This window comes from Taudactylus pleione, unplaced genomic scaffold (assembly GCF_031769625.1).
Source record: "Taudactylus pleione unplaced genomic scaffold, aTauple2 ptg000370l, whole genome shotgun sequence".
NCBI classification, from domain to species: domain Eukaryota; kingdom Metazoa; phylum Chordata; class Amphibia; order Anura; family Myobatrachidae; genus Taudactylus; species Taudactylus pleione.
In genome coordinates this window covers 11,160,213-11,172,463 of record NW_028284771.1, presented here as the reverse complement: position 1 = coordinate 11,172,463, position 12,251 = coordinate 11,160,213, and the positions used below count along the sequence as shown (strand labels likewise).

Below are 12,251 nucleotides of genomic sequence, written 5' to 3'. Positions count from 1 at the left end.
TATTTTTTTAGCACTTGGGGGGAGCACCCCTGATGGACAGAGCACCCCCTGGACAACACTACAGCACCCCTTTAGGACTGGGACACTGAACAGGACTTTGGAGTGGACACAGCCCCTATGGAGAACTGACTGCACAACACAGTCCAGCCAGCCCCTATGGACTTTGAAGTAGTGGACACAGCCCCTATTAACAACAGCAGCACAGCACAACACAGCCAGCCCCTATGGACTTTGAAGTAGTGGACACAGCCCCTATGGACAACAGCATCACAGCACAGCACAACACTACTCTGCACTACACTACACTACACAGCCCAGCCAGCCCTAACTCCCACCCTCCCTCTTCACTGTCCACAGCTGAGTGAGAAAATGGCGCTGACACGGGTACCTTTATATAGGATCCAAAACCTGCGAGACACGGAAGGCGGGATGATGACGTTTTGCCTCGATTTCAGATCCGAGTCAGGCGGGAAAAGTCGAGCCTGACTCGGATCTGACTCGGATCGGGGGGGCTCGGGGATTTCAGAAATCCGAACCCGCTCACCCCTAATATATATATATATATATATAGTGTGTGTGTGTGTGTATATATATATATATATATATATATATGTATGTATGTATGTATGTATATATATATATATATATATATGTGTGTGTGTGTATACAATCACACAGGCGGCACTCAGGACTAATGTACAAAGTGACAATCAATCCGGCACTATATGCATTACTGTATGCATTACTGTATGCAAACATACAGTATGTTTCAGCAATCTCGTTTAGAGGTTGGCTGTGGAGGGCACCTGCACAGTATTTGAACTTTTTCCCTTGGAGTGCGGGATCGTGGAGGTATATATATATAGATTTTGAATTCAACATCTATAAGCGCCAGAGTTATTTTACCAGTTGATAGAATTTTGTCGTTTCAAAGAAAGAATATTTTTTTACAATACCAATATACAGGGGCAGAAAAGGGCATTGCTGGGACCCATACCAGAAGGATAGTGCTGCTATAGAAAATAACAGAGCGCCATTTGGCTCTATTCAGAGCAGAGCGGGGGCCTTGTTGTTGCTGAGAGGGTATTTAAAGGGGGGTGGGGGATGATAAAGGTTTCACCCCCTACATCCACACAGCACACTTTATCTGCTATGTATACAGTAGTTCTACTACTGTATACATAGCAGATAAAGATATTTTAATAAAATTATGCAAACAGAACATATAATACAACCTATAGTAACCAGTCATCTCTCTATACATAAAATAGGGGTCTGTCTGTTCGTTTGGGCTAATCTCTTGAACCACTGGACTGATTTTGATGGGGTTTTCACTATTCTATACAGCATTGGTTTGAGAAGGTTTAGGTGTATGAACCATTCATCTGTGACAAAAGGGAGCTGAGCAGTGAAGATTTTAGTGAAGCAAGTCACAGAAAAAAATCTTACACCAAGATGCTTTATAGGAACTGCCCATGGTGCTGAAACAGGAAGAGATCATCTGAAACTGAGGCTTGGAACGAAGCAACGAAGCAAGTCATAGAAAAAACTGTTGTGCTGTGTGTGAGTAACTGACTGCTGCTGCAGGGCCTAAGTCTGCACTCTGATTGGCTCTCTGAGACAGTGAGAGACAATCAGAGATAGCAATGTGCCCTGTTGCTTAGTAGCATCCTAGAGAGGGGAGGAAGTTAGGGACTGAGCAGGGTCATGTCTGAGGCAGACAGAAAGTGAGTGACAGCCTCCAATGATCCCATGAAGATGCCCTGATGCAGAAACAGTAGCCAGGGCAGGCATAGCTATCAGGAATAAAAAAAAACTAAAAACCAACCATCGGAACAGCATCTAATGATTTCCATTCGATGGTGGTAAACATTGGGCCGCCACCATCACATGGTAAAAACAGTTCTATCAGAACAAAAACTTTGATGGTTAGTAACCATTGGATTTCGATGAACCTGCAGGTGGACTCTGGCCACCACTCTTCCACTGTGAAGTGCTCCCTCTCCAGCATGATATTTCTGCTCAGCCACTTGCCCTCAGTGAACAGGAGGCACTTCCCATGGAAATCAGCACTGTTCTCAGACAGGGTCACCGCAGCAAGGAACCCAGGATATACAGGGTACATTGTGCAAAGAGGACATTGCTCATTACCATGTTTAGGAGCTGGAGAGGGGTGTGCATGGAGGCTGTGTAAATATGCACAGGTGCCCCAACCCCGGGGACATGCTGCTGATAATGCTCACAGTAGCTGCAATTCTCTCATCCATGATCCTCCTGCCCTTCCCAGCACATCCCAATGGGTGGGCCCCAGCCAGCTGCAGGTCAGCAGCAGTGGGGGATGTGGTGACATTGGTGAAATGCAGGCTGCAGGAGTGAGAAGCAGGGAGTTGTTGTGAGATACAGGGGACTGTGGTGACATGGCGTAGGTTGTTATGAGATGCAGGGGGCTTTGGCGAGATGAAATTGCTCCCATGCGAACCCGGGCTGGGTCGCTAGTATAATATAAGTATGATTGACAGACACAGACAGTCAGCTAAACAGACATACACCCATCAGCCATAACATTATAAGCACTGACAGGTGAAGTGAATAATATTGATTATCTCGATACAATGGCACCTGTCAAGGAGTGGGATATATTAGGCAGCAAGTGCACACTCAGGCCCTCATTCAGAGCCGTACGCTCTGAGCAGAGCTCACGCTCTGAATGAGGGCCGGCCTCCATGAAAATGGAGCGTCCTCCCGGACGCTCGTATAGCTGTGGGTGACGACCCACAGGCTATACGAGCGCGCAGTTTGATGGCCACGATGGTCTTGACCATCGCGACCATCGAAACTGCGAGCCGGAGCCTGCGGTTGAGGTTTTCAACCGCAAGCTCCGGAGTGATTTTGGCTCTATCAGAGCCAAAATCACTCCCACTGACATCACTAGTGATGTCAGTGGGCCGGCTTCTGACGGGAGGCGTTCCCGTGGATACGCCCCCGTCAGGGAGGCACGCCCCCGGCACGCCTACCAAAGGGGGCGTGCTGTCAATCAACATCGACAGCACGCCCCCTTTGATCAGACACAACGAGCGAAGGACTTTCCTTCGCTCGTCGCGTCTGGCGCATGCGCACGACGGAGCTCCCTCCGTCGTGCGCATGCTCAGTCCAGAACATCGACCCACTTGCGAGCGGACAGCCGCTCGCGAGTGAGTCTGAATCAGGCCCTCAGTCCTTGATTTGATGTGTTGGAAGCAGCAAAAATGGGCAAGCGTAAGGATCTGAGTAACTTTGATAAGGGCCAAATTGTGATGGCTAAATGACTAGGTCAGAGCATCTGCATAACGACAGGTCTTGTGGGGTGTTCCTTATATGCAGTGGTCAGAACCTACCAAAAGTGGTCCAAGGAAGGACAACCAATGAACTGGTGATAAGATCATGGGCATCCAAGGCTTAATGATGGACGTGGGGGCGAAGGCTAGCACGTCTGGTCCGATCCCTTCAGCTCACATTGCTGAAAAAGTTAATGGTTGCTTTCATAGAAAAGTATCAGAACACACAGTGCATCACAGCTGGCACAGAGTGTCCATGCTGACCCTTGTCCACTGCTGCCAAAAGCGCCTTCGATGGAGCGTCAGAACTGGACCATGAAGCAATGGAAGAAGGCAGCCTGGTCTGACTAATCATATTTTCTTTTACATCATGTGAATGGCCAAGTGCGAGTGCATCATTTACCTGGGGAAGAGATGGCACCAGGATGCACAATGGGATGAAGGCAAGCTGGCAGAGGCAGTGTAATGCTCCGGGCAATGTTCTGTTGGGAAACCTTGGGTCCTGCCATTCATGTGGATGTTACTGTGCTATGTGCCAACTACCTAAACATTATTGCAGACCAAGTACACCCTTCATGGCATCTGTATTCTCTGATGGAAGTGGCGCCTTTCAATAGGATAATGGGCCCTGCCACACTACAAAAATTGTTCAGGAATGATAAGGAACATGACAAAGAGTTCAAGGTGTTCGTTTGGCCTCCAAAATCCCCAGATCTCAAACCGAGTGAGCATTTGTGGGATGAACCAGAAAAACAAGTCAGAGCCATGAAGGCCCCCATCTCACAACTGACAGGACTTAAAGGATCTGCTGCTAACGTCTTGGTGCCAGATACCACAGGACACCTTCGGAGATCTAGTGGAGTCCATGCCTCGACAGGTCAGAGCTGTTTTGGCGGCACAAGGGGGACCTACACAGTATTAGGCAGGTGATTTTATTGTTATGGCTGATAGGTGTAGGTTAAAAGATTCTCAGCATGTCATGTGATGATTGAGGGGCGAATTATGAGGGGGGGAAAACAGGAGGTGAAAACAGAGGGCCTGATTCAGAGCCGGACGCTCTTTGAGAGCGATTGCTCTGAATCAGGGCGTCCCTTTTTTTTTTTTAAAGACGTCCTCCTGGCCGCTCGCATAGCTGTGGGTGACCACCCACAGCTTATATGAGCGGACAGGTGATGGGAAATCCCTCTATTGGTGAACAGGTGTAATATCCAGTGGACAGTCATAACATTTGCTTTGAATTTTCCAGTGCCCATGATAATGGTAATGTGCAGGAACAGGCAGACCTTGGACCAGGGGCGTATCTACCCATTGGCCAGGATGGCACTCGCCAGGGGTGCCGGCCAGTGGGGGGCACCATCCGGGGGTGCCACATGTGGCCAGTGGGTAGAATCAAGACAGGGCCGCCTGTGGCTCGGCAGCTCCTCAGTGCATCAGCAACAGAGATGAGGCGCACATTACGTGACGCGCGCCTTGTTTAAATAAAAAAGCTTTATTTATTCTATCTACCAGGTAGCCGCTAGCCGCTGGCAAGCGATGACAGATGCCCAGACCTTGACATCTAGGAACTTCCTAGATGTCAAGGTCCGGTCAGCCGCAATCGCTTGCTGGCGGCTGCCAGGTAGGTACATAGAATAAATAAAGCTTTTTTTTTTTTTAACAAGGCGCGCGTGACATCATGACGTCATGTGCGCTTCATCTCTGCTGCTGCACTGAGGAGCCGCTGAGCCACAGGCTGAAGTCGGTAAGTATTTGTGGGCATGCGGGGGACTGGTGGCTGTATGGTGGGGGCCAGGGACTGGAGCCAGTGGCTGGATGGTGGGGCCAGGGATTGGAGTCGGGGGCTGGATGGTGGGGGCCAGGGATTGGAGCCGGGGGCTGGATGGTGGGGGCCAGGGACTGGAGCCGGGGGCTGGATCTGCGGGGGGTCAGGGAATGGAGCAGGGGGCTGGATCTGCAGGGCCAGGGACTGGAGCAGGGGCCTGGATCTGGGGGTGCCAGGGACTGGACCCTTTTATTACAGGCAGGCTAATGGCTGGGGAGACAGGAGGGTGATGGCTTGGGAGACAGAAGTGGGATGGTGGGACTGGGGAGACAAAAAGGGAGCTGCCTGAAGAAACAGAAGGGGGTGCTGGCTGATAAAACATAGGGGTTGGCTAGGGATAGAGTAGGAGGGCTGGCTGTAGAGACATTATAAGTACAGAGTAATTATTCAGAAAATATGGGGGGGGGGCGCCAGTCCATTACTTTGCCAGGGGTGCTTGGACCTCTAGATACACCCCTGCCTTGGACTATTAGGGTTGTGGGTGAGATCATCTGGTTTTTATATGTTACATCACTGTGATTTTATATTCACATGTCCAATGAAGTTTAGTGATTTTTAAATATATTAAACCTTTTTATTCAAATATATGCCATACATGTATATGAATTGACATTACATTATTGTATATATACTACTCATCTTTAGCACTACTACTTGCTTCTGGCGATTTCACATATAAGCCCCCTGGACACCCCAAAAAGTTAATAGTTTATAATATCCCTGATCAGACCCAGCCAACATGATAGAATGTTATGAACTTATATCTAGCTCTTTACTTTAAGCAGAACTACACCTTTACCCTAAGTATTGTATAAGGCTGGGTACACACTTGTAAGAGTGGCAATCATGCCAATAGAGGGGGTGATTTCTCTTTGGCCTACTCCAAAGGAGACTGCCAGTGCCGACTTAAAAGATTTAATGAACGATCACTGTTCCGTCCTTCATTAATATGTACAGCATCGCATGCGATATCATGTGATTAGCCGTGCAGCACAGCCAATCACACACCATCGCATGCGAGCCACGAGAGCGCGCAGTCGGGCATAAACACTGCATGATATGCCCGATTTGTTGTTCCAATTTGCCTATTTCGGCCAAATCGGGATGATACTGTGCAAGTGTGTACACACCCTTAGTCTAAGAACAGTGGTGGGAGTCTAGTTTCTGTACCCTCCACTGTTAGTCAGATAATAACCCCATTGGCACCTCTTAAATTCTTGATATATAATTTTGCAAGAAAAGGCAGGATAACTGTGTATGAGCAACACCTCAGGGTTGTTCTTGAGTGGAGACTGCTGAGTGGATTCAATTGCAACCAATCAGTACTCTGTCTCCTCCAGCAAAATAATACATTATTACAGTAGCACTGGAAGAGTGAGAATCTGGAATATGACGGCATTCTGGTCACCAGTTTTGTTCTTGACAAGGATGAGGGTTTAAAGTAGGGGTGAGCGGGTTTGGATTTCTGAAATCCGAACCCCCCCGAGCCCCCCCGATCCGAGTCCGATCCGAGTCAGGCTCGACTTTTCCCGCCTGACTCGGATCTGACATCGAGGCAAAACGTCATCATCCCGCCTTCCGAGTCTCGCAGGTTTTGGATCCTATATAAGGTACCCGCGTCGGCGCCATTTTCTCACTCGGCTGTGGACAGTGAAGAGGGAGGGTGGGAGTTAGTGCTGTGTAGTGTAGTGTAGTGTAGTGCTGCTGTTGTCCACTACTTCAAAGTCCATAGGGGCTGGCTGTGTTGTGCTGTGCTGCTGTTGTTAATAGGGGCTGTGTCCACTACTTCAAAGTCCATAGGGGCTGGCTGGACTGTGTCGTGCAGTCAGTTCCAAAGTCCTGTGCAGTGTCCCAGTCCTAAAGGGGTGCTGTAGTGTTGTCCAGGGGGTGCTCTGTCCATCAGGGGTGCTCCCCCCAAGTGCTAAAAAAATAATATATTTTCTGTGTTTGTGAATTGTGTGCGCAGTAGCCGCACGTGCATCAACAAAGTAGTGCCAAGCGTGCGCCTGTGTCATAAGTAAAGGGCCGGCTGGCTTGACCGTTAAGGGTGCTGTAACCCCCGAAAGTACACTCCAGTCCAAACCAAAAAAAAAATTATTTTCTGTGTTTGTGAATTGTGTGCGCAGTAGCCGCACGTGCATCAACAAAGTAGTGCCAAGCGTGCGCCTGTGTCATAAGTAAAGGGCCGGCTGGCTTGACCGTTAAGGGTGCTGTAACCCCCGAAAGTACACTCCAGTCCAAACCTAAAAAAAAATTATTTTCTGTGTTTGTGAATTGTGTGCGCAGTAGCCGCACGTGCATCAACAAAGTAGTGCCAAGCGTGCGCCTGTGTCATAAGTAAAGGGCCGGCTGGCTTGACCGTTAAAGGGTGCTGTAACCCCCGAAAGTACACTCCAGTCCAAACCAAAAAAAAATTATTTTCTGTGTTTGTGAATTGTGTGCGCAGTAGCCGCACGTGCATCAACAAAGTAGTGCCAAGCGTGCGCCTGTGTCATAAGTAAAGGGCCGGCTGGCTTGACCGTTAAGGGTGCTGTAACCCCCGAAAGTACACTCCAGTCCAAACCTAAAAAAAAATTATTTTCTGTGTTTGTGAATTGTGTGCGCAGTAGCCGCACGTGCATCAACAAAGTAGTGCCAAGAGTGCCCCTGTGTCATAAGTAAAGGGCCGGCTGGCTTGACCGTTAAAGGGTGCTGTAACCCCCGAAAGTACACTCCAGTCCAAACCAAAAAAAAATTATTTTCTGTGTTTGTGAATTGTGTGCGCAGTAGCCGCACGTGCATCAACAAAGTAGTGCCAAGCGTGCGCCTGTGTCATAAGTAAAGGGCCGGCTGGCTTGACCGTTAAAGGGTGCTGTAACCCCTGAAAGTACACTCCAGTCCAAACCAAAAAAAAATTATTTTCTGTGTTTGTTAATTGTGTGCGCAGTAGCCGCACGTGCATCAACAAAGTAGTGTCAAGCGTTCGCCTGTGTCATAAGTAAAGGGCCGGCTGGCTTGACCGTTAAGGGTGCTGTAACCCCCGAAAGTACACTCCAGTCCAAACCAAAAAAAAAATTATTTTCTGTGTTTGTGAATTGTGTGCGCAGTAGCCGCACGTGCATCAACAAAGTAGTGCCAAGCGTGCGCCTGTGTCATAAGTAAAGGGCCGGCTGGCTTGACCGTTAAGGGTGCTGTAACCCCCGAAAGTACACTCCAGTCCAAACCAAAAAAAAAATTATTTTCTGTGTTTGTGAATTGTGTGCGCAGTAGCCGCACGTGCATCAACAAAGTAGTGCCAAGCGTGCGCCTGTGTCATAAGTAAAGGGCCGGCTGGCTTGACCGTTAAGGGTGCTGTAACCCCCGAAAGTACACTCCAGTCCAAACCTAAAAAAAAATTATTTTCTGTGTTTGTGAATTGTGTGCGCAGTAGCCGCACGTGCATCAACAAAGTAGTGCCAAGCGTGCGCCTGTGTCATAAGTAAAGGGCCGGCTGGCTTGACCGTTAAAGGGTGCTGTAACCCCCGAAAGTACACTCCAGTCCAAACCAAAAAAAAATTATTTTCTGTGGTTGTGAATTGTGTGCGCAGTAGCCGCACGTGCATCAACAAAGTAGTGCCAAGCGTGCGCCTGTGTCATAAGTAAAGGGCCGGCTGGCTTGACCGTTAAGGGTGCTGTAACCCCCGAAAGTACACTCCAGTCCAAACCAAAAAAAAATTATTTTCTGTGTTTGTGAATTGTGTGCGCAGTAGCCGCACGTGCATCAACAAAGTAGTGCCAAGCGTGCGCCTGTGTCATAAGTAAAGGGCCGGCTGGCTTGACCGTTAAAGGGTGCTGTAACCCCCAAAGTACACTCCAGTCCAAACCAAAAAAAAATTATTTTCTGTGTTTGTGAATTGTGTGCGCAGTAGCCGCACGTGCATCAACAAAGTAGTGCCAAGAGTGCGCCTGTGTCATAAGTAAAGGGCCGGCTGGCTTGACCGTTAAAGGGTGCTGTAACCCACAAAGTACACTCCAGTCCGAACCAAAAAAAAATTTATTTTCTGTGTTTAGCCGCACGTATATATCAAATCGATATAACATAAATGGAGGACCAAACTTTCTCCGATAAAAATAAAATAGAGAAAGATCAAGAACCACTTCCTCCTAGTGCTGAAGCTGCTGCCACTAGTCATGACATAGACGATAACATGCCATCAACGTCGTCTGCCAAGGCCGATGCCCAATGTCATAGTAGAGGGCACATACAATCCCAAATGGCAAAGTTCAGGAAAATGACCTTGAAAAAGACATTTAAATCAGCTGAAGAGAAACGTAAACTTGCCAATATGCCATTTACGACACGGAGTGGCAAGGAACGGCTAAGGTCGATCCCTAGTATGTTCATGACTAGTGGTTCAGCTTCACATGACGATGGAAGCACTCCTCCCACTAAAAAAATCAAAAGAGTTAAGCTGGCAAAAGCACAGCGAAGAACTGTGCTTTCTAAGAAGATATCACAAATCCCCAAAGAGAGTCCAAGTGTGGTGGTGGTTGCGATGCCTGACCTTCCCAGCACTGGACGGGAAGAGGTGGCTCTTTCCACCATTTGCACGCCCCCTGCAAGTGCTGAAAGGAGCACCCACAGTCCACTTGCTGATATGCAAATTGAAGATGTCACTGTTGAAGTACAACAGGATGAGGATACTGGTGTAGCTGGCGCTGAGGAGGAAGTTGGCGAGGAGGATTCTGATGGTGATGTGGTTTGTTTAAATCAGGCTCCGGGGGAGACAGTTGTTGTCCGTGGGATGAAAAAGCCCATCACGGTCATGCCTGGGCAGAAGACCAAACATTCCACCTCTTTGGTCTGGCAATATTTCTATCCAAATCCGGACAACAACTGTCTTGCCATATGTACCATATGTAAAGGTGAAATAAGTAGGGGTAGGGACGTCAACCACCTAGGAACATCCTCCCTTATACGGCACCTGCAGCGCGTTCATAAAAAGTTACTGTCAAGTTCAGAAACTTTGGCTCAGACCGTAAGCAGTCCAGGGACACCTAAATCCCGTTGTCCTGTTGTATCCAAGCGCCTGCAAACCACACCGTCAACTCCCTCCTCGTCAATTTCCTCCTTAGTCAGGATCGGAAGTAGTCCTGCAGGCCATATCACTGGCATGACTGACTCTCCTATCCGGGATTCCTCCGGAGGATCCTGCATTGCTACGCCTACTGCTGCCGCTGCTGCTGTTGCTGCTGCTGCTGGGAGTCGTTCATCATCCCAGAGAGGAAGTAGGAACACCACTACTTTTACTAAACAATTGACCCTCCAACAGTCCTTAGCGAGGAGGATGAAGTACGACAGCAGTCATCCTGAAGCAAAACGTATAACTGAGGCCTTGACTGCTATGTTGGTGTTAGACGTGCGTCCGGTATCCGCCATTAGTGCAGTGGGATTTAGACAATTGATGGAGGTAGTGTGTCCCCGGTTCCAAATCCCGTCTAGATTCCACTTCACTAGGCAGGCGATACCGAGACTGTACAGAAACGTCAGAAAAAGTGTCCTCAGTGTCCTGAAAAATGCCGTTGTACACAATGTCCACTTAACCACGGACATGTGGACAAGTGGAACAGGGCAGACTAAGGACTATATGACTGTGACAGCCCACTGGGTAGATGTATCACCTTACGCAGCAACAGCAGCAGCGTCACCAGTAGCAGCATCTCAGAAACGCCAGCTCGTTACAAGGCAGGCTACGCTGTGTATCACCGGTTTCAGTAAGAGGCACACCGCCGACAACCTCTTAGAGAAACTGAGGGAAATCATCGCCCAGTGGCTTACCCCACTTAGACTCTCCTGGGGATTTGTGATATCTGACAATGCCACCAATATTGTGCGGGCATTACATCTGGGCAAATTCCAGCACGTCCCATGTTTTGCTCACACAATAAACTTGGTGGTGCAGAATTTTCTGAAAAGCGACAGGGGCGTGCAGGAGACGCTTTGGGTGGCCCGAAAAATTTCTGGCCACTTTCGCCATTCAGCGACTGCGTGCCGAAGACTGGAGCGCCAGCAAACACTCTTGAACCTGCCCCGCCATCACCTGAAGCAAGAGGTTGTGACGCGGTGGAACTCAACCCTCTATATGCTTCAGAGGATGGAGGAGCAGCAAAAGGCCATACAAGCCTATACATCCACCTATGACATAGGCAAAGGAGGGGGTATGCACCTGACTCAAGCGCAGTGGAGAATGATTTCCGTGTTGTGCAAGGTTCTCCAGCCCTTCGAACTTGCCACACGTGAAGTCAGTTCAGACACTGCCAGCTTGAGTCAGGTCATTCCCCTCATCAGGCTTTTGCAGAAGCAGCTGGAGAAAGTGAAGGAGGAGCTAAGACGGAGCGATTCCGCTTGGCATGTGGGACTTGTGGATGAAGCCCTTCATTCGCTTTGCCAGGATTCCAGGGTGGTCAATCTGTTGAAATCAGACCACTACATTTTGGCCACCGTGCTCGATCCTAGGTTTAAAGCCTATGTGGTGTCTCTCTTTCCGGCCGACACAAGCCTGCAGAGGTGCAAAGACCTGCTGGTGAACACACTGTCAGCTGAAGCGGAACGTGACACGTCAACGGCTCCTTCTTCATTTTCTCCCGCAACTGGGGCTGCCAGGAAAAAACTTAGGTATCCTAAGCAACCCGCTGGCGGTGATGCAGGGCAGGCAGGACCAAGTTTGGACATCTGGTCCGGACTGACTGACTGTCACTGCATATGATACTGTCACCATTGACAGAATGGTGGAGGATTACATCGGTGACAGCATCCAAGTAGGCATGTCAGACAGTCCATACCTGTACTGGCAGGAAATAGAGGCAATTTGGAGGCCCCTGTACAAACTGGCTCTATTTTACCTGAGTTGCCCCCCCTCCAGTGTGTACTCCGAAAGAGTGTTTAGTGCAGCCGGGAACCTTGTCAGCGAAAGGCGTAGAAGGTTGCTTCCACAGAATGTGGAGAAGATGATGTTCATCAAAATGAATTATCAGCTCTTCCAGGGAGACCAGCCTCCAGAAGGTACAGAGGGACCTGTGGTGGTGGATTCAAGTGGGGACGAGTTAATACTTTGTGAGGATGAGGATGTACACACTGAAGAGGGTGAGGAATCGGT

The 12,251-nt window shown here is 49.0% G+C and overlaps 1 protein-coding gene across 1 annotated transcript in view; it reads left to right on the top strand.

Annotated features, from left to right (window-relative positions):
* Positions 1–12,251, top strand: part of ADGRV1 (adhesion G protein-coupled receptor V1) — a 556,691-nt gene that overhangs the window by 352,566 nt on the left and 191,874 nt on the right. The gene's annotated exons all lie outside the window — the stretch shown is intronic.